Source organism: Callithrix jacchus, chromosome 10 (genome assembly GCF_049354715.1).
Source record: "Callithrix jacchus isolate 240 chromosome 10, calJac240_pri, whole genome shotgun sequence".
NCBI lineage: Eukaryota > Metazoa > Chordata > Mammalia > Primates > Cebidae > Callithrix > Callithrix jacchus.
Window position 1 is genome coordinate 119,733,841 of NC_133511.1, and position 22,032 is coordinate 119,755,872.

At 49.5% G+C, this 22,032-nt stretch overlaps 1 protein-coding gene across 3 annotated transcripts in view; it reads right to left on the reverse strand.

The window, feature by feature from the left end:
• The window catches only part of AHNAK (AHNAK nucleoprotein), a 102,092-nt gene that overhangs the window by 16,943 nt on the left and 63,117 nt on the right, over nucleotides 1-22,032 (reverse strand). The window contains exon 6 of one of the 3 annotated variants that reach the window (XR_013523460.1): nucleotides 20,286-20,404. The exons of the other annotated variants lie outside the window; for them this stretch is intronic. The gene's annotated coding sequence lies outside the window, so the exon portion shown is untranslated. The remainder of the gene's footprint in view (nucleotides 1-20,285; nucleotides 20,405-22,032) is intronic. 3 annotated transcript variants of the gene reach the window in all.

The window sequence follows — 22,032 nt, forward strand, 5'->3', positions numbered from 1 at the left end:
GTCATAGCACATGCCTGTAATCTCAGCTACTTGGGAGCCTGAGGCAGGAGAATAACTTGAACCTGGGAGGCAGAGGTTGCAGTGAGCCAAGATCACGCCACTGCACTCCAGCCTGGGCAACAAGAGCAAAACTCTGTCTCAAAAAAAAAAGAGGAAATTCAGACACACAGAGACACGAGGGGTACACGAGCGCAGAGGCAAGACCATGTGAAGACTCAGGAAAAAGACAGCATCTGCAAACTGAGAGAGGCCTCTGGGAAAACTAACCCTGCAGGCACCTTGACTTTGGACTTCCAGCCTCCAGAATGGCGACAAAATCAATTTATGTTGTTTAACCCACTCAGGCTGTGTTATTTTGTTACAGTAAACAAATGCAGCCGTCATCGTTGGCCTCTGCCTCTTTCTGTGGCTGATAATGATGATAGAGGTTAACCTTATTACAGGTCAAGCACTGTGCTAGGCGGTTTACATGCTTATCTCATTCAATCTACTGACAACATAGGGAATATTGTTACCCAATTTTACAAGGGGGAAACTGACACTCAGAGAGGCTAATAACCTGCCGAAGAGCACCCAGATGATACATGACTGAGATTTCAACCCAGTCTGCTGGGTTGGGTCTCAGACCAGCTTGACCCTAATGGACACTCCCTGGCCAGGTGTGAGGCTCAGCCCCATAGCTCCAGGCTGCCATTTGAGACTGGTCTCCCTAGAACCTTGGTGGTGGCATGTCACCCCAGGAGCCCATCAACCTCATGTCCCACAGCAGCGCCCTGCCTCCTCTGGAGGCCTGTAGATCATTCAGTAGATTTGGATCAGAGACTAGGAATTCACACTTAAAAGCCCCATCCCTGCCACTGCCTTTGGCTGAGTCTGGAGCAGGTGGTTCGGATAGTCATCGTTTTTTTCCTCTCCCATCCTAGGACACCTTCAGCTCTTTGTCCTATGTCAGCGGGAATGAGCCCCGGGAACAAGCAAGTCCTTTACCTAGAGTCACCTGACCTAAGGAACTCTTCAAATCATCCCAGTAAGGTAGTGCCCTAAGGACTCCAGTTCATCGATTCACCTTAGAAAAGGAGTTCGAGACCAGCTTGACCAACATAGTGAAACCCCATCTCAAGTAAAAATACAAAAGTAGCCAGGTGTGGTGGCACATGCCTGTAATCCCAGCTACTCAGAAAGCTGAGGCAGGAGAATCACTTGAACGTGGAAGGAGGAGGTCGCGGTGAGCAGAGGTCACATCATTACACTCCAGCATGGGCAACAAGAGTGAAACTCCATCAGAAAGAAGAAAGGAAGAAAGAGAGAGAGGGAGGGAGGGAGGGAAAGGGAGGAAAGCAAGAAAGGGAGAAAGGAAGAAAAGGCTTAGTTCATAAGCAACAGAACTAACAGCTGTTTGCCAAGAATAAGAATAGGACTACTTCCTCACCCCTCTGTCAGAAGGTCGGAGCTGCAATGGACCTTACAGACAGTCCCTCGTGATCCCCTCACCAGAGGGGCCACATGATACAGTACAGAGTGCACCATAGTTCTGAGACGGGAGAATCTGACGTAAGCTGGAGTGGACAGTCACTTTCTGCAACGAACTCACCCTCCCTACGAGTCCCCTGCTGGAAAATGCCAAGTCACCCCTTATAACCAACAAAGCCAAGCTTTGTAAGGACTGAATTACTTTGGAGGGTGGGAGGGGGGCAGAAAAATTGGCTGAAACACATTATAGCTCTCATTTCACTCTGTGTATCAGGGTTCATTAGTTCCCTACCCGGCTTCTCTGGCCTGTGTTGTAAACCTCTTGAGGACAGGGGCTAGCTCTATAGAGACAGATTTCACCATGTTGCCCAGGCTGGTCTCAAACTCCCAACCTCAGGTGATCCACCTGCCTCAGCCTCCCAAATTGCTGGGATTACAGGCTTGAGCCACTGCACCCAGATGGAGAGCTTATTAAATGTGAATTCTGCCCAGGCACGATGGCCCACATCTGTAATCCCAGCACTTTGGAAGGCCAAGGCTGGCAGATCACAAGTTCAGGAGTTTGAGACCAGCCTGGCCAACACAGTGAAACACTATCTCTACTAAAAATACAAAAATTAGCCAAGCATGGTGGCGGGCACCTGTAGTTCCAGCTACTCGGAAGGCTGAGGCAGAAAAATCGCTTGAACCCAGGAGGTGGAGGTTGCAGTGAGCCAATATCACGCCATTGCACTCCAGCCTGGGCAACAGTGCAAGACTCCGTCTCAAAAATAAATTAATTAATTAATTAAAATAAATAAATGAATATGAATTCCTGGTCCCTGCTCCAGATCTACTGAATCACATGCTCTAGGGTGGGACTTAGGATTTGCCCCAAGTACCCCAGCTGATTCCAAAGTCCACTGCCCTGCTGGTTTCTCTGTTTAACTGTCACCTGTCCCCCTAAAGAAGGGGGCCAGGCCCTGATGTGGAACTAGGCAGGATTGGCACCTGTCCTGGTCTGGACTGAGGCGTTTCCTGGGATGAGCCACTCGGGGTGCTAAAAGCAGGACAGTGCAGGGCAAACCTGGAAGACTGGTCACCCCTGCACCTCTCCAAACTCCCCACACAAGGGCAAGGAGCAGGGGTTCCCAAGCTCCCAGGCAGGAGAGTGTCCCCAGAGCACTCATACTTGGTGTTGGAAGGCAGCACAAATGTACTCACAGTTGAATGTGGGCGTGGGTGATATTTTGAGATTTCACAACACTTCACATGAAAAAATAAAGTCAGACCACAGGGAACTGACTCAGGAGCACTGGAAATGGGTGCAGCTCTTCCAGCCTGTCCCCTGCCCAAAACCTTCAGTCTACATGGAAAGCAGCCCTCACCTACCCTGCGCTGACTGTTCTTCAGCATTAGGGGTCACCCCTGGGGAGGAGGAAGTCATGAAAATCACGGGATGTCAGGACCAGAAACTCCCCTGGAGCTCACACTGTCCTGGCGCCTCATTTCTCAGAAGAGAAAACTAAAGTCCAGAAGGGCCCAGTGATCGAGAGGCACCAGCCAGCCCAGAGATGAATGCACCTGCCCTGACCTCCACACCCCCACACAAGCCCTTCTGCTGGGCAGAAAATGACAAGAGGAGGAAAAAGCCCAGAAATATTCATTGAGGAGGAGGCTAAATGCATAGAATGGTCAAAACAAAAGAGCCATAGGGGATCATCGTGCCCTAATCTCCTATATGTTACAGATGAGGAAACCGAGACACAGAGGTCAAACATCATTCCCAAAACTAAATACAGAAAACCCCTCTTACAGGTCATTTGGGGCCTGTTCACAGTGGTTTTAGATGTGTGTACCACCAACAGATCTTGGCCAGATGTGGTGGCTCACACCTGAATTCCCAACACTTTGGGAGGCCAAGGCGGTCGGATCACTTGAAGTCAGGAGTTCAAGGCCAGCCTGGTCAACATGGTGAAACCCCATCTCTACTAATAATACAAAAATCAGCTGGGCATGGTGGCACAAGTCTGTAATCCCAGGTACTCAGGAGGCTGAGGCAGGGGAATAGCTTCAACCCAGGAGGTGGAGGCTGCAGTGAGCCGAGAGGATAACACTGAACTCCAGCCTGGGTGACAGAGTGAAACTGTGTCTCAAAAACAAACAAACCAACCAGATCTGGATACATGCTGAATCTGAAATGAGAGACCTCCATGATCATGTCCAGAGAAAGGTAGGACTAGAGCACCAGGAGATGGGACCTGATTCTCAGACCAAATCGGAAGCCTCCAGCCTGGGGGAGCTCTCGGAGAGGCAGTGTAGACACCAGGCCTGGTAGGGGTGACTTGACAGGAGCCTGGAGCAGCTAAGTCCTTCACTTTTCACTTTAGAACAGCTTTTGAGTTGCATGAAAAAAATTGATTAAAATGTTTAATTTTGTGATATTTTTACCAAAATGATTAAAGGGAGAAAAATACCTTTCTTGAGCAAGTGACAGAAGAGAAGGACAGCAAGCCCTGAGCTTTGGAAAGCAGACAGGTAAGGATGGTGGAATCAACTGCTGAGATCAAGAAAAAGAATAAAAGACCCTTAGGACCTGGAGAGAAGGTGGTCTCAGGTATCCCAGAGGCGAGGTGGCCATAATGTGGTAGAGAGTGGGACTGCAAGTTGCCTTTTTATTTATTTATTTATTTATTTATTTTGAGACAGTGTCGCCAGGCTGGAGTGCAGTGATGCAATCTTGGCTCACTACAACCTCCACCTCCTGATTTCAAGCAATTCTCCTGCCTCAGTCTCCTGAGCAGCTGGGATTACAGGCGCACACCACCATGCACAGGTAATTTTTGTATTTTTAGTAGAGACAGGGTTTCACCTTGTTGGCAAGGATGGTCTCAATCTCTTGACCTCATGATCTGCTCACCTCGGCCTCTCAAAGTGCTGGGATTACAGGCATGAGCCACCACGCCCAGCCCAAGTTGCCTTTTTAAGTAAACTAAGAAGAAATCCAAATTTAATCAATCTAGAGATCATAAAACATTTCCATTTGTCAGAGTCAATAGTAAGAGAAAGACCATGCATAAAGACCTTAGAACTAATTCCTAAAAAGGATCTAAAAGTTCTCCATAATTGAGAATTCAAAAATATTACCTCCACAACCATCCTGGCCAACATACCAAAACCCTGTCTCTACTAAAAATACAAAACCTAGTTAGGCATGGTGCCGTATGCCTGTAATCTCACCTACTCGGGAGGCTGAAGCGGGAGAATGGCTTGAACCTGGGAGGTGGAGGTTGCAGTGAGCCGAGATCCTACACTGCACTCCAGCCTGGGCGATGGAGCAAGACTTCATCTCAAAAAAAAAAAAACTTCCAGAAGATAGTTCACGACAAAATGGGAACAATCTTCCAGGAACTGATGTCTTTGTGGTTGGCCCAGGAAAAAAATACCATGGCCATGTGGAATCCTTGGGGAAGAAATGAGTCATTTTATAGGGAAGAATTTCCTGAATAGCTGAAGGTAAAACCTTTACGGGATGGGCATTTAAACTTTTAAATAGAAGTCTCTCTAAAATGGCATCTTGGACCCTGCATTCTAAAAAAGAGCACAAGGCGCATTATTTCAGCAATCCCATGTTTAAGGTGGCGCCCAAAACTCTTCCCGTCAGGGTCTTATCTTCCCAACTTTCCCTCTCTCACCACAAACCCGCCACCCCAACCCCCACCCTCCACCCACTGTGCCTCTCCCACTCATCTCAACTCTCCCGTCTCATCTCAACCCTCAACTCTCTGGTCCCGGCTCAGTCCTCCTCAGCACTAGACAGTTATTCAAAGCTCAGTGGCCACACCCAATGGATCAGCAGTTTCGTGTCTCTATTTGCGAAAGCTACAGAACTGGAAATGACTGAAGCCAGTCCCAGAACCAGGCCGTGGATAATTATAGCAACAGCCAACGTTCCTTTGCCACAGGACACTCAATTTACATATTTTATGAAGTCCTTACAGCCTCAGAAGCAGCCAAGCACAGGTGGTTTTAGCCACATTTTTATGACAAAACTAAGCTTGACAGGTTCCGCAAGCTTCGTAAGGGCACCTGCTTGATAAACAGTAGCTGGATAATGTAGATCAGATCCTCTAACGCTAAATCCACACGCGTTGCTACTTCTTGTATCAGCTACTCTTAAGAATCAGTTATCTAAAGTCTGCCCAGAGAATGGGCAGAAAGAGTAAAAGTTGGTTATCTGGTTACGAAGGGTTTAGACAATGTGACCGGTCTGCATGTCATTGTTAGCCCTTAGTGGAAGAAATTGGTGAGGATGGATGAGTTGTGTTAATTTAGTCTCAGAAGAGTTGGCTTCAGGCCAGGCATGATGGCTCACTCCTGTAATCCCAGCACTTTGGGAAGCCGAGGCAGGCGATCACCTGAGGTCTGGAGTTCAAGACCAGCCTGGCCAACATGGTGAAACCCTGTCTCTACTAAAAATACAAAAATTAGCTGGACATGGTGGCACATGCCTGTAATTCCAGCTGCTTGGGAGGCTGAGACAGGAGAATCACTTGAACCCGGGAAGCAGAGGTTGCAGTGAGCCTAGATTGTGCCACTGCACTCTAGTCTGGGTGAAAGAACCGGACTCTGTCTCAAAAAAAAAAAAAAGAGTTGGCTTCCACTATCTCCATCTCCCAGTCCTGCAGACCAGGAATGTGTTTCAAACATGTATCCATTTTAACCATATTCCAGGACAACAAACAGTGTCTTCTGTTCCAATAAGTTAATTATAACAGGATGCTGGCAGTTGGCTCTTTGCAGAGAGTACACATCCCACACTCATACAGACGGCATCACTTTAAATTTGTGACCACAGATCTCGAGTTGCCACCCAGCACTGCCCGGAAATGCTGCTGCATTTCTTAGCAAGTTCTCGGGTCCCTTTTTCAAGATGACTACTCCACTCCTGTCCTCCGTCCTCAGCCTCCAGCCTCCCTCCCCGTCCTGCTTTCAGTCCATGATCTTGTCCCCATGCACCAAGAAAAATGAAGCCATGACCAAGAGCTAGCTCACCTTCCCTCCACCAACGCTTCCACTTCCCTGCATCCAACTGTGCATGCCGTCCTGACCTGTCCTGGTTTGCCCGGAAGTGAGGGGGTTCCTGGGATATGGAACTGGCTGGGTTTTTTATTTTGATTGTGTGTGGTTTTTTGTTTGTTTGTTTTTTTTTTAGACAGAGTCTTGCTCTATCCCCCCAGGCTGAAGTGCAGTGGTGCAATCTCAGCTCACTGCAACCTCCACCTCCCAGGTTCAAGCAATTCTCCTGCCTCAGCCTCCCAAGTTGCTGGAATTAGAGGGATCCGACACCATGCCTGGCTAATTTTTTTGTATTTTTAGTAGAGACGCAGCCATGTTGGTCAGGCTGGTTTCTAACCCCTGACCTCAGGTAGTCTGTCTGCCTCGGCCTCCCAAAGTGCTGGGACTACAGGTGTGAGCCAGCACACCCGGCCTGGGTTTGTTTTGCTGTGGTTGTTGTTGTTGTTGTTGTTAGAGACAGAGTTTCGCTCTTGTTGCCCAGGCTGGAGTGCAATGGCATAATCTCAGCTCACTGCAACTTCCGCTTCCCAGGTTCAAGCGATTCTCCTGCCTCAGTCTCCCAAGTAGCTGGGATTACAGGTGCCTACCACCACACCCAGCTAATTTTTGTATTTTTAGTAGAGACGGGGTTTCAACATGTTGACCAGGCTAGTCTCGAACTCCTGAGCTCAGGTGATCCACCTGCCTCGGCCTCCTAAAGTGCCAGGATTACAGGCGTGAGCCACCACGCCCTGCCGTTTTTCTGTGGTTTTTGTTTTTTTTTTACAGGGTCTTCCTGTGTCATCATTGCAGCCTCAACCACAACCATGCTGGCTCAAGTGATCCTCTCACCTTAGCCTCCCAAGTAGCAGAAACCACAGGCCCAGACCGCCACACCCTGCTAATATATATATACAGAGAGAGAGAGAGGAGAGAGAGAGAGAGACTCTTACTATGTTGACCAAACTGGTGTCAAACTCCTGGGCTAGAGTGATCCTCCTGCCTCAGCCTCCCAAAGTGCTGGAGTTACAGGCAGGAGCCACCATGCCCAGCCTGAACTTACTATTTTAAAATTGAAAAATTGGATTTTCAGGCCAGCAGCAGTTCCTCACACCTGTAATCCCAGCACTTCGGGAGGCTGAGGCCAGCAGATCATTTCTCACAGGTTACAAACCAATACTTTTGACAAAGAAAGTAGAAACAAATGGCGAGCAAAACAAGCACATCGGCCGGGTGTAGTGACACACCCCCGTAATCCCAGCACTTAGAGAGGCCAAGGCAGGCACATCGCTTGAGCTCAGGAGTTCAAGACCAGCCTGGGCAACATGGTGAAACCCCATCTCTACCAAAAAACTACAAAAATTAGCCAGGCATGGTGGTGTGTACCTGTAGTTCCAGCTATTCGAGAGGCTGAGGTGGGTGGATCACTTGAGCCCAGGAGGTCGAGGCTGCAGTGAGCTGTGATTGCACCACTGCGCTCCAGCCTGGGCGACACAGGGAGAACTCGACTCAAAAAAAGAAAAAGAAAATGAAGCACCTGCTTGGGTGAGCTGGCAGTGTCGGTTGCTATAAGAGCGCAGAACACCTGCTCTCAGTTTCTGTAAGGTGTTCCCTTGTGGAGCAGTAACAGACAGCTCCTGGACAGGCACTGTCAGGAACCCCTTTTGAAGAGCATTCTGGCTGGGCGCAGTGGCTCACAATTCCAAAACTTTGGGAGGGCAAGGTGGGTGAATCACAAGGTCAGGAGTTAGAGACCAGACTGGCCCACATGGTGAAACCTCCGTCTCTACTAAAAATACAAAAAATTAGCCAGGCATGGTGGCAGCCTCCTGTAATCCTGCTACTCGGGAGGCTGAGGTAAGAGAATCATTTAAACCCAGAAGGTGGAGGTTGCAGTGAGCTGAGATCACGTCACTGCACTCCAGCCGAGGTGACAGTGCCAGACTCCATCTCAAAAAAAAAAAAAGAATGAAGAGCATTCCTCTAGAACCTCTAGATCCCATATCCTCCTAGCTTTCCTCCTCTCACACTTGCTGTTTCTCCTGTTTCCTTTGCTGCATCCTCTTTCCAGCCCCCAGATGTTGGAGAGCCCCAGGGCTCAGCCCTTGGTTCCCTCTGTTCTTACTCCGTGCTCTCCCGGCTGGTGCCAAGCAGTCTCTTGGCTGTCAATATCACCTACACATGGACGGCCACGTGTACAGAGTTCTGTCCCCACCCCCTACCCAGAAGATATATTCAAGTCCTCACCCCCAGTACCTACCAGTGGAATCTTATTTGGAACAGGGTCTTTCAGATGTGATCAGATTTTATGACGAGGTCAGATGGGATTAGAGTGAGCCCTGCTCCAACGACTGGTGTCCTTTTAAGAGGAAACAGAGACACAGACAAAGATGGCCACGTGGAGATGGGGCAGACATTGGAGTGATGCTGCTCTAAGCCAAGAAGCACCAAGGATCCTGCGCACCAGCAGCTGGAAAGAGGCAAAGGAGGATTCTTCCCTAGAACCTTCAGAGGGAACATGGCCCTGCCAGCACTGTCCTTTTGGGCTTCTAGCCTCCAGAACTGCAGGGCGACAGCCTCCAGAACAACACGTGGCTGTTGTTACAAGCCCCTCAGTGTGTGATAACTAGTGACGGAACCATAGGAAACTAATACAACCCCCAGTTTATATCTCTAGCCTGGGCTGGGTGTGGTGGCTCACACCTGTAATCCCAGCACTTTGGGAGGCCGAGGTGAGCAGATCATTTAACCAGCCTGGCCAACATGGCCAAACCCCGTCTCCACTAAAAATACAAAAATTAGCTGAGCATGGTGGTGAGCACCTGTAATCCCAGCTAGTCAGGAGGCTGAGGCAGGAGAATTGTTTGAACCCGGGAGGTGGAGGGTGGAGGGTGGAGGGTGGAGTGAGCCAAGATCGCACCACCACACTCCAGCCTGGACGAAGTCTCAACAACAAGAACAACAACTACAATAACAAATGCCTCTCAAAACAAACCTTTTGACACCGAGGAAATCATCTTAGCTGTGACTGGTTTGGGAAAGAGAGAGGGACACTCTCAGGCAGTTCCCACACCCTGCTAACACCTGCAGCAACATGTTTCTTCAGGGGCCCCAAATGCCATTTTCCCAACAAATTGCTGCATATTGTTCAGTTCTCTGAAGTTCAGTTCAGCTCACAAAGCACTTCCTGAAGCCTTATCTCAGGTCAGACCCACTGCTGGGGTCAAGGGATGATGATATTAGTTACATTAATTCCATGGCAGTTTGGCCGGGCGCAGTGGCTCATGCCTCTAATCCTAGCACTTTGGGAGGCTGAGGCGGATGGATCACCTGAGGTCAGGAGTTTGAGACCGCCTAGGCAACGTGGCAAGACCCATTCTCTACTAAAATACAAAATTAGCCAGGCGTGGTGGCACACGCCTGTAATCCCAGCTACTCGGGTGGCTGAGGCAGGAGAATCGCTTCAACCCAGGAGCAGAGGTTGCAGTGAGCTGAGATCTCACCATTGCACTCCAGCAAGACTCTGTCTCCCAAAAAATACATATATAAACACATATAGGGATTTTATTCAGAGACAGACTACAGTAAGAGCTAAGTGTGGGGTGCACAATGTGTGGATATGTGTGTAGTTTGCTCAATAAAATCACAGGAGGCCACTGGTTTGCACTGAGCTCCTGCCCCAGGCCCAACAGACCAAACCAAAATGGAGTTATTCATGCTCAAGTTCCACCCCACCAAGCTGAACTGCTTATCTGACCTTCCAAGAAATCAGGAGAAAGAGCGAACAGCCGAATCCTCAGAAAGGCCAGTTAGAGCCAACATAATAAGGGAGTGTCCTCTGCTTTAGCCTTTACAAGGAAGTCAAACTTTCCGTGCTCATCAGTTAATCAGTAGTGGGTCTTCGCCTGTGAAGAGTCACCACACACCAGCCTGGGCAACATAGTGAGACCCCACCTTTAGTTAAAAAAAAAAAAAATGTAAACCCTTTACGAGTAACTCTGAGACAACCCATCTGGGTTTAGTTCTGTTTCTGCTTTCCCCAGCTCTTTTCTGTCTTTAAAGTTAAACTCCTCCGCTCAGCTCCTTGGAGCATTCATTCTCTTTTGTAGAATAAGGCATTGTATGATTCTAGAACTGCAAATAAAAGCCAATTGGTTTTCTCTTGCGCGCTCGCTCTCTCTCTTTTTTTTTTTTTTCCGGTGGAGAACGAGGTCTCACTATATTGCCTGGGCAGGTCTTGAGCAATCCTCCCACCTCTGCCTCCTAGCTCAGTGTGAGCCACCTCGTCCGGTCTAATTGGGATCTTTTTTTTTTTTTTGAATCAGAATCTCAATCTGTTGCTCAGGCTGGAGTGCAGTGGCACGATCTTGGCTCACTGCAAACTCTGTCTCCCGGGTTCAAGAGATCCTACCACCTAAACCTTCAGAGTACCTGGGACTACAGGTGCACACCACCACACCCAAAAAGACAAAACTTTTGTATTTTTAGTAGAAAGGACGTTTCACCATGTTGGCCAGGCTGGTCTCAAACTCCTGTCCTCAAATGATCCACCGGCCTCAGCCTCCCAAAGTGTTAGCCTTACAGGCCTGAGCCACTGCGCGCAGCCCCAGTTGGGATCCTTAACTAAACATGCTGTAATTTTTGTTTGTTTGTTTGTTTGTTGGAGATACCACCCTGGCTGGAGTGCAGTGGTGCAATCCTGGCTCACTGTAACCTCCGCCTCCCTGGTTCAAGCAACTGTCGTGCCTTAGCCTCCCTAGAAGCTGCTATTACTGGCATTTGCCACCACACCTGGATAACTTATTTGTATTTTCAGTAGAGACAGAGTTTCACTGTGTTGGCCAGGCTGGTCTCTAACTGGCCTCACATGATCTGCCCACCTCGACCTCCCAAAATGCTAGGATTACAGGCATGAGCCACCGCACCGGCCTACATGTAATTTTTGTCTTTTGACCAGCTATAGGAACAAGTAATTCCTCCAGGGGGAGAGGTGTCAGAAACAGAAGGTGACCTGTGAAACTTATGGAGTTCACAAAGTAGACAAGATGGAAAGAACAGAAAGCACAGTTCACCCGTGTGCGCACACTCAATCATACACCAGAAATCACAGGAGAAGCCTCACAGCGTTTAGAGAATAACTCATAACTAGAGCTCTGGTCCCTAGTGACCAAACCACAAAAGTTGAGAAGTTTAAAACCCATCGTCCAGATGCTCATTAATGCAGCCACGGAACGCGGCTTGTGTGCTTGTTGGCATCCGACAGTGGACATGCAGGTGGGCTACATCAATTTCAATGACGGTTTCCACCAGATCGTCCTCTCCCGCCAACTTTCATCTCTCACCTCTTTTTTCTTTCAGGGAAAAAAAACAAAACTTCTAAACAGCCACATGGTTCACAGTAATCCAGTGCTTACCCAGCTGCTGAACTTCAATAGAAGAACTAAATAATATGAGATGCTGGGCCTGTTCCAGTACCCCAGACCTGACCGTCCCTTCTGGACAGCTGAGATGCCTCATCCACCTGGGGTCAACCCCAGCTGAAAGAACTTCAGATTTTATTTACACCAATACAAAAGAAGGATCGGGGGCCCTGGAGCAGAGTTCCTCAACAGCGGCGTCTTTGACATTTGGGGCCAGAGGACTCAGCTGTGGGAGGCTGTCCTGTACGTTGCAGGATGTTAAGGCAACTAGGGGCCTTTGGTTGTCACAACTAGGGGAGCTTCTACTGGCATCTGGTGGGCAGAAGGCACTTACTGGATGCCAGTAGAAGCCCCCTAGTTGTGACAACCAAAACTGTGTCCAGACATTGCCAAATGTCCAGGGTTTGGACAGTGTGACTGCTCTGCATGTCATTGTTAATAGCCCTTAGTGGAAGACATTGGTGAGGATGGAGGAGTTTTGTTAATTTAGTTTTTGCCTTGTTACTCCCTGTTACTCCCCAGGAAGGATATGGCCCCTGGTTGAGAACCACTGCCCCAGAGGACAAAGAAGGTACGAAACCCAGGGAGCACGCCAGTATAAATCAGACATTGGGGAACATGGGGGTGCGGCACAGTAGGGACCAGGGGAGAGGACTGGGTGCCTATGGCAGCCTGGAGACTGGTGGTCACCTGGTTCAGGGAGCTGGAATGCCCTGTGGTGACCCTGCCTGGGGGGGCGCGTCAAACCAACATGGCAGCCACACCCCTGCCACACCCCCCTGCCCCGACTCAGCTAGAGGGCCTCTGCTCCTTTCTGGGTATCTGTGTGCATTACTATGAAAAAGAAAAAGAAGTCGGTGAATCCACACCCCCCCGTGACTTATAATGGGTAATATTTATTGGGCACTTCCTCTGTGCCCAGCAGCATCCCAAGCCCTTTCCATGAATGCTCTCATTTAATCCTTGTGACAACCCCATGCAGTTGGTACAAGTTGAATATCCCTTGTCCCAAATGCTTGGGACTGGAGGTGTTTCTGATTTCAGATTTTTTCAGATTTTGGAATATTTGCATATACATAATGAGGTACCTTGATGATGGAATCCAAGTCTAAATATGAAATTCATCTCTGCTTCATATATACCTTATACACATATAAGGTATGTATATATGGTAATTTTATACAATGTCTTATTTATTTATTTATTTACTTACTTATTTTGAGATGGAGTACCCACTCTGTCGCCCAGGCTGGAGTGCAGTGGCACAATCTCAGCTCACTGAAACCTCTGCCTCCTGGGTTCAAGCAATGCTCCTGTCTCAACCTCCCAAGTAGCTGGGATTACAGGCATAAGCCACCATGCCAGGCTAATTTTTGTATTTTTAGTAGAGACGGGGTTTCTCCATGTTGGCCAGGCTGGTCTTGAACTCCTGACCTCAGGTGATTCGTCCATCTCGGCCTCCCAAAGTGCTGGGATTACAGGCGTGAGCCACCACGCCTGGTCAATTCTATATAATGTTTTAAATAATTGTGTGCATTAAGCAGAGTTTTGACTGTGACCTGAGGTCAAATGTGGGATTTTCCATTTGTGGCATCAGGCCAGCACTCAAAAAAGTTGGGTTTTGGGACATTTTGGGTTTGGGGTTTTGGATTAGGGATGCCCAACCCACACTATCACTGTACATGTTGCAAATGGAGAAGCTGAGGTTCAGAGCCCAGTAAAGGCCTCCCTGGGGCCAGGCTGCCCATGGCAGGTGCAGCTGGATGTGCCCTAAGGCCTGGGTGTGGGAGACTGGCTGGGATGTGGGTTCCCACAGGCCCGCCCCAGCCTGGCACACTGGCAGTCAGGAGAAAGAGAATGGAAGAGAGAAAGGAAGCTGATAACAGCCAGAAGAGCATGAATGAAGGAAGGGAGAGATGAGATGGACAGGAAGCGGGTGGAGAGATAGAGAAAGGCTCATCTGCCAATACCTGGGTGACCTGGGGGCTGCGACTACCACTCCTCCCAGGGTCTGGGTCATCTTCCCTCGGATCCAGGAGGCTGCCCATGACCCGAGGCCTCCTCAGGAGGAAGCATGCACAGTCCCCTTGGTGAGGCAGAGGGTTGGCTCCATCTCAGTCCTTCTCTGCGCCCACATGCCCCCATTCCTGCATCTCTGACCTCATCGCCTGCACTGACTCCCCATACCACCTCCCTGTAGACCTGGAGTAGGCCCAGCCCCTGCCTCTACTTGGATTGACCCCTGCAGCTCTCACCTGACTCCTCTCACCCTCTGTGGACCCCACGGCCAGACACCCACCTGACCCGGCCCCTCCCACCGCTGGCCTTCCTTTATCAGCTCCTTGCCTTCCCCTCTGACCCACAGCTCACAGACCCTCCCTGCACTGGCCAGTTTTCACAACTGTCCTTCCCCCCTGAGTTCTTTTTCTTTTGTTTTGTTTTGTTTTGTTTTGTTTTGTTGAGACGGAGTTTCACTCTTGTTGCCCAGGCTGACATGTAATGTCATGATCTCAGCTCACCACAACCTCGGCCTCCCAGGTTCAAGTGATTCTCCTGCCTCAGCCTCCTGAGTAGAGTAGCTGGGATTACAGGCATGCGCCACCATGCCTGGCTAATTTTGTATTTTTAGCAGAGACGGGGTTTCTCCATGTTGGTCAGGCTGGTCTCGAACTCCCGACCTCACGTGATCTACCCACCTGAGATTCTCAAAGTGCTGGGATTACAGGCGTGAGCCACCAAGCCTGACCTATTCCACTCTGAGTTCTTAGGCCTCAGTTAACATCCTACCCCTCAGCAATGCCTCCCAGAAACCAGCGACCCCCATCCCAGAACCCCTCTGTCACCCTTACTCAAACCTCTCTCACTCTTACCCAAACCTCCTCCTTCCTGCCTCTCAGCCCACACTCGCTGACTCATCCTGGCCCCTGCCATCCCTATGAAGTCAGCCCTCAAAGCCTGGGCCAGGACAGCACAGCCCCCACCCGCTGTCGTCATCCTCTCCCATAAATTCTCAAAGAATGGACCAGACCCCTACATGAGAACTACCAGGGGCCTTTGCTTAAAATGCTATGACCGTGAAATAAGCCAGACACAAAAGGACAAATGGTATATCACTCCACTTATCTGAGGTACCTGTAGTAGTACAATTCACAGAAACAGAAAGTAGGGCTGGGCGTAGTGGCTCATGCCTGTTATCCCAGCACTTTGGGAGGCCAAGACGGGCAGATCACGGGGTCAGGAGTTTGAGACCAGCCTGGCAATACCAAAAATACAAAAAATTTGCCAAGCGTGGTGGTGCACACATGTAACCCCATTACTCAGGAGGCTGAATCAGGAGAATCACTTGAACCCAGGAGGCGGAGCTTGCAGTGAGCCGAGATCACACCAGTGTACTCCAGCCTGGGCAAGATGGCAAGACTCCATCTCAAGAAAAAAAAAGGCTGTGTAAAAAAATGATCAGAACCAGGTTCGGTGACTCATGCCTATAATCCCAGCACTTTGGGAGGCGGAGGCTGGAGGATTGCTTGAGCCCAGGAGTTCCAGACCACCCAGGACAATATCGTGAGACCTCCACCTCTACAAAGAAAAAAAAATTAGCTGGGCATGGTGGTGTGTGCCTGTAGTCTCAGCTACTTGGGAGGCTGAGGTGGGAGGATCACTTGAGACTTGGAGGTCAAGGCTGCAGAGAGCCATGATCACACCACTATAATTCATCCTGGATGACAGAGCAAAACCCTGTCTCCAAAAAAAAAAAAAAATAGGTAAGTTAGTTGACCGACATGTTAATTAGCTTGATTTAATCACTTTGAATTGTATACCTATATCAAATATGTCAATAAAAATAATAGTAATAATGTATATATAAAACCATTTAAAAATTAGACATACAAAGACAAAATCAGAAATCTCGGGATTGGGGCTCAGAAACCTACTTCTTCAATCTGCTCCCCAGTGATTCTTACCCACCTTAAGCAGAAGAACTGAGATCGCTGCCACTTAGCTGCACGTGCTCAGCCAAGTTACCAAAACTGCGCAGCCTCAGTTTCCCGACCTGCAAATGGATGCAACACCTTCCTCACGAAAATCTTGAGAGTTACTTGAGATAAGGAATATAAAGTGCCCGGAGGTGACAGCTGCTTGACAAACCTGAGCTGGACAGTCAGTTCACAACATCTACTGAGCACCCTGCTCTGGATCCTGGAAACATGAGCATGAGCAAACAGTGTCCCACCATCCTGGTGCCTGCAGACAGTGACGGGTCCTCCTTCTCACACCTTAGGCCTCTGAAAAGCTGCCTGCTGGAAAGGAATACCTGGCAACAGTAGGGAGAATCCTGACCTCAGAGGCTGGTGAAGGAGAGGGACCCAGAGAGGCTGCTGTACAGGCAAGGACAGCAACAGAGGTGAGGTGTGGCGTGTCACCAGAGCACTTAAAAGGGGACCCCCGCGGCCATCAAAATGAACAAGATCCTGTCTTTTGCGGGAACATGGGTGGCGCTGGAGGCCATTATCTTCAGCAAAGTAATGCAGGAATGGAAAAGAAGAATCAGCAGCAGCAGCAGCAGTAGGGGGAAGTCAGGTACACTCAAAATCCTCCCAGGAATTCCTCTCGGCAGGGCTGAGTGCTACCTTAAGAGCAGAGCTCCTGGCTCCCATCTCCCCACCCACTGTTCCGCTGGTTTCTTGGAATGGCCTCCACCCACAGCTTCACAGTGCAAGTCTGCTCAGCTCTGGTCAGCACACACATTCGCCCTTCTTCTGAGCCCAGACGCAGGGCTGAGCAGAAGCTGGGGCTGAGCCCCTGAGGTCTCTTCACACTAAGACTGGACCCCTCCAGCTCCTGCCAGGTTTCACCCCAGGGCTCCCCAACAGACCCAGGAGAGCATCAATGGAAGAATGCCTCTTCTTTGATTTTTCCCTTGTCCTTTACTTCTCCCAAATTATTGCCCTAGCAATGCCTAGAAAACAGGAAAGCAGGCCAGGTGCTGGTGACTCAAGCCTGTAATCCCAGCACTTTGGGAGGCCAAGGCTGGGGCTGGGAGTGGAGATTGCTTGAGCCCAGGAGTTCTTTTTTTTTTCTTTCCTTGCTTCCTTTCTTCCTTCCTTCCTTCCCTCCTTCTTTCTCTTTCTTTCTTTCTTTCTTTCTTTCTTCCTTTCTTTCTTTCTTTCTTTCTTTCTTCTTTCTTTCTTCTTTCTTTCTTTCTTTCCTTTTTTTGAAACAGAGTTTTGCTCTTGTTGCCCAGGCTGGAGTGCAAAGGCATGACCTCCACTCACTGCAAACTCCACCTCCCAGGTTCAAGCGATTTTCCTGTCTCACCTCCCAAGTACCTGGGATTACAAGCATTAGCCACCACACCGGGCTAATTTTGTATTTTTAATAGGGATGGGGTTTCTCCATGTTGGTCAGACTGGTCTGGATCTCAGTTGATCCACCTGCCTCAGTCTCCCAAAGTGTTGGGATTACAGGCGTTAGCCACCATGCCCAGCCCTTTTTTTTTCTTTTTGAGACCAAGTCTCACTCTTGTTGCCCAGTCTAGAGTGCAGTGGCACGATCTGGCTCACTCCAACGTCTACCTCCCGAGTTCAAGCTATTCTCCTTCTTCAGCCTCCTGAGTAGCTGGGACTACAGGCACATGCCACCACGCCTGGCTAATTTTTTGTATTTTTAGTAGAGACGGGATTTCACCATGTTAGCCAGGTTGGTCTCAATCTCCTGACCTCGTGATCTGCCCACCTCAGTTTCCCAAAGTGCTGGGATTACAGGAGTGAGCCACTGCTCCCAGCCCCTTAATCATTGTTGTCAGGCCAACATTCTTCTTGGGTTCAAGGAGGGTTAGAAGGTTACCAGACTGCTCATGACCCTTCTATCAAGTTGTTTCCCTAAGAGCCTGACACCATGCAGAGGGGAATACCCCACACTAACAGCAGGACTCCATCTCCCCAACCAAATGCCTTCCGTTTCCTTCTTCCACAACGTGTGAAGCAGATAAGGCGTGAAATCAAAGCTCTCTTTCCAGAACCGGCTCCCCAAGTGGGTGACCCAGGCCTGCATGCAATCTTGTCCTCTTGCCTGTTGAACTATGAAGCTGTTCTTGAAAGTATTCCAAAGTGGCTTTAGGAAATATTCATATCTTGACTGCTTTTTACTTCAATAAAAAGTTAAGGCAAGCGTGGCCCATTCCCGGGAGCTGGTATCCAGAGAGGAGGGAGACAAGGTCCCAGTGCTCCTACTGGTTGGGTTCTGCCAGGTTTATGAGAGGGTCTCACCCTCCTCACCCCTGATTTCAAGCAGAAGGGTAGCAGGCAGAGCTTGGGAGGCCTCCTCCCAGGAAGGTCAGCCCCTGCTCCCCTGCGTGTGCCCGCTGCAGGGAGCAGGCTGGACACAGTGGCCAGCTGTCCTGGACAGTGACAGCCACAGAACCCTCAGCCCTGCCAATCTTGTTCCTGATCCTTTCTAAATCCCTTTAGCAGTTGATACTTTCAGGGTGGAGAAAATAAACCTCAAGGGTTAAATTAAATTACGGGTTGTGACAGAGTTCATTCCAGGTACATCCATTCGGGGGCTGATCCGGCAAACCTGAGATTATCAGAGAAAGGCCTGATTCTCAGTGGTCCTGGACTCTGAAGCCTTGACCTCTGTCCCCAAACAGGGCCTTCCTTCCTGAGCTCTCTGCTATGCAAGGAATTTTGCATGCAGTTAAAAAAATAATAAATTGGATTTGCTGCCTTCTGGTCTGACCAAATTGGAATGCACAGTGTGGAGAAATGTTCATTGCCTGGGCAGGGACAGCCATCCACAGGAAAACAGACCTCAGTGAATAAGGTTCTCAACCTTCCCCCAAACACCCAGGGGCTGCCTCCTGTGAGTAACGAGGAAACCTGAGGAGGATCGGAGGGTGGGTAGCTCCTGAGCTAATCCCTCACCAGGAGATCACTTGGATGAGAAGGAAGGTGCTATGGGTTTCCTTTCTTTCTTTCTTTCCTTTTTTTTTTTTTTTTTTGAGATGGAGTTTCACCCTTGTTGCCCAAGCTGAAGTGCATTGGCACAATCTTGGTTCACTGCAACCTCCATCTCCCGGGTTCAAGCAATTCTCCTGCCTCAGTCTCCCAAGTAGCTGGAATTACAAGCATGTGCCACCACACCCAGCTAATTTTTTTGTATTTTTAGTAGAGACAGGGTTTCACCATGTTAGCCAGGCTGGTCTCAAACTCCTGACCTCAGGTGATCTGCCCGCCTTGGCCTCCCAAAGTGCTGGGATTACAGGCCTGAGCCCCTGCGCCAGCGAAACTTCCCCTTCTTCCACTTCCCTTACACAATATTTACCAGGACCCTCGGGGCCCTATTTCTGCCTCCATACCTCCCACCCTCAAACCTACCATTGCTGCCCAAAAACCTCCCGAGACCTAGGCTTCCAGCAAGTCACCTTTCAACACTCTTTAAAGTCTGTGTCCTTCAACCCTCTGCCTCGATGTTAAGACCTTTTATCATCCATCTCCTGCCCCGTCTTCCCCGCCACTCCCCAGTTCATGCCGTGTCAGGTGAAGTCAGTCCCTCTTCCAGGCTGGGTCAGCCATGCTCACTCCATCCCTGGGTCATCACCCATGTTGTCCACATGTAGGGCCTCTCAAGGCCCAGCTCATGTCTCACTTCCTCCATGAAACCTTCATCAAGATGTAGTATTTAGATCAGGCGCAGTGGCTCACATCTGTAATCCCAGCATTTTGGGAGGCGGAGGCGGACTGATCACTTGAGGACAGGAGTTTGAGACCAGTCTGGCCAACATGGTGAAACCCCATCTCTACTAAAAATGCAAAAATTAGCCAGGCAGTAGTAGTACACGCCTGTAATCCCAGCTACTTGGGAGGCTGAGGCAGGAGAATCCCTTGCCGGGAGGCAGAGGTTGCAGTGAGCCAAGATCGTGCCACTGCACTCCAGGCTGAGTGAAACTCCATCTCAAAAAAAAAAAAAAAAAAAAAGTGTAGTATTAACAGAAAGGACTCTGGAGCCCGCCTAGGTTCAAATCCTGGCTTTGCCCTTCCCACTCTCCGTGACTTTGGCCAATTTACAAATCCTTCTATGCCTCAGATTCCTCCACTGCCAAATGGGGATGTCACTGCACCTACTCAAGAGAGCTACTGTAAGGATGAAATGAATGACATCACATAAAGCATGTATGCCATGCCCAACACAGAGAAAGCACTTGAGAGGGTGAGTGCTCACAGTTACCTCACCATGCCATCCCTCCCCGGTACTCCCTTCCCCAGAATGTCCAGCACCGCAGAGACCACAACACTCAATTTCATCTTGTACTGCTCACTGCAATTTCATGCATAGCAAAGAGAAACAGGAACATGTTACCTGCAGTCGTAGCATCAATACGCTTATTCATGAATGTAAAGGATTCCTCATTCCTAATGTGCAGGATAAGCAGGAGAACTGGCCCTGCTTCCTCCTGGTATCATTTAACCCCTAAGAGGCTGAGGAGGAAAAAGATGGGGCAAACTATCAGGAACACGAAGACAGGAAAATGTCCATAGGATGGTCATTTGAACACCAAAAGGACAATCATTTCAACGACATGGTTTCACACCAAGAAGCACTGCCTGGAGAGCAACCTGGTCAGAGGTGGGAAACTCCACCAGCTGCTCCTCCTGAAAGTGAACAGCACCCAAGTTACAGGAGACCCCGAAGGCCCAGGGCCCAAGGGCTGCTACATGGCAGTAGCAGCTAGGGTAGGGCTGCAGGCTCAGCCAGCCACGGTGGCTCACGCCTATAATCCCTGCACTTTGGGAGGCCGAGCAGGTGGATCACAGGGTCAGGAGAACGATACCATCTGGGCTAACACAGTGAAACCCTGTCTCTACTAAAAATACAAAAAATTAACCTGGCGTGGTGGTTGGTGCCTATCATCCCAGGTACTTGGGAGGCTGAGGCAGGAGAATCATCTGAATCAGGGAGGTGGAGGTTGCAGTAAGCTGAGATCACAGCACTGCACTCCAGCCTGGGTGACAGAGCGAGAGTCGATCTCAAAAAAAAAAAAAATGCTGCAGGCTCATGAATCAATCAGTTCGTAGCTCAGGATGATACAGGAGTCAGGGGTCACTCAGCCTTTTGGGGCCTCCGTTTCTTCAGCTTTACTTTGAAGGGAATTGGTGGAAACAGAGGATCACTAACAAATCACCCAGTTCTGAAATTCTGCCCTGTGCCAAAATGCTCTGCACGATACTCTCTACATAGATCGAGAAAGGGTGTGTAGAGCAGTGTGCAAAAGAAGGGATGGCTGGGTGCGATGGCTCACACTCACAATCCCAGTGCTACGGGAGGCTGGGGCAGGAGGATTACTTGAGACGAAGAGTTCAAGTCCAGTCTACAAAATACAGTGAAACCCTATCTCTACAAAAAACTGTTTAAATAAGCTGGTACCATATACCAGTAGTCTTAACTACTCTGGAGGCTGAGGCAGGAGGATCAGTTGAGCCCAGGAGTTGGAAGCTGCAGTGAGCTGTGATCATGCCAGCACATTCCAGCCTGGGTGACAGAGCAAGACTCTGTCTCTAAATAAATAACAGGAGTGAGGCCGGGCACGTTGGCTCACACCTGTAATCCCAGCACTTTGGGAGGCTGAGGCAGGTGGATTGCCTGAGGTCAGGAGTTTGAGACCATCCTGGCCAACATGGTGAAATCCCCTCTCTACAAAAAATACAAAAAAAATTAGCTGGACATGGTGGGAGGCTGAGGCAGGGGAATTGCTTGAACCCGGGAGGTAGAGGTTGCAGTCAGCCAAGATTGTGCCACTGCACTTCTGCCTGGGAGACTCCGTCTCAAAAAAAAAAACCAGAGTGATGCCCTAGGCCAGAGGAAGGAGGGCTTACTACTTTATGTAAGGTGTCAGAGAAGACCTCTCTGGTGAGGTGACATTACAAGAGGAAGAGTTTATCAAGGGGAAGAACATTCCAGGCAAGTTCACAGCAAATAGAAAAACCCTGGGATGGAAGCCTGGCTGCCAGCTCAAGGAACAGCAAGGAGGCCCTTGTGGCCAGAGCTCCATGAGGAAGGGAAAGAAGAGGTGGGAGGAACAGTGAGGGCCAGGTGGTTTGGAAGGGTC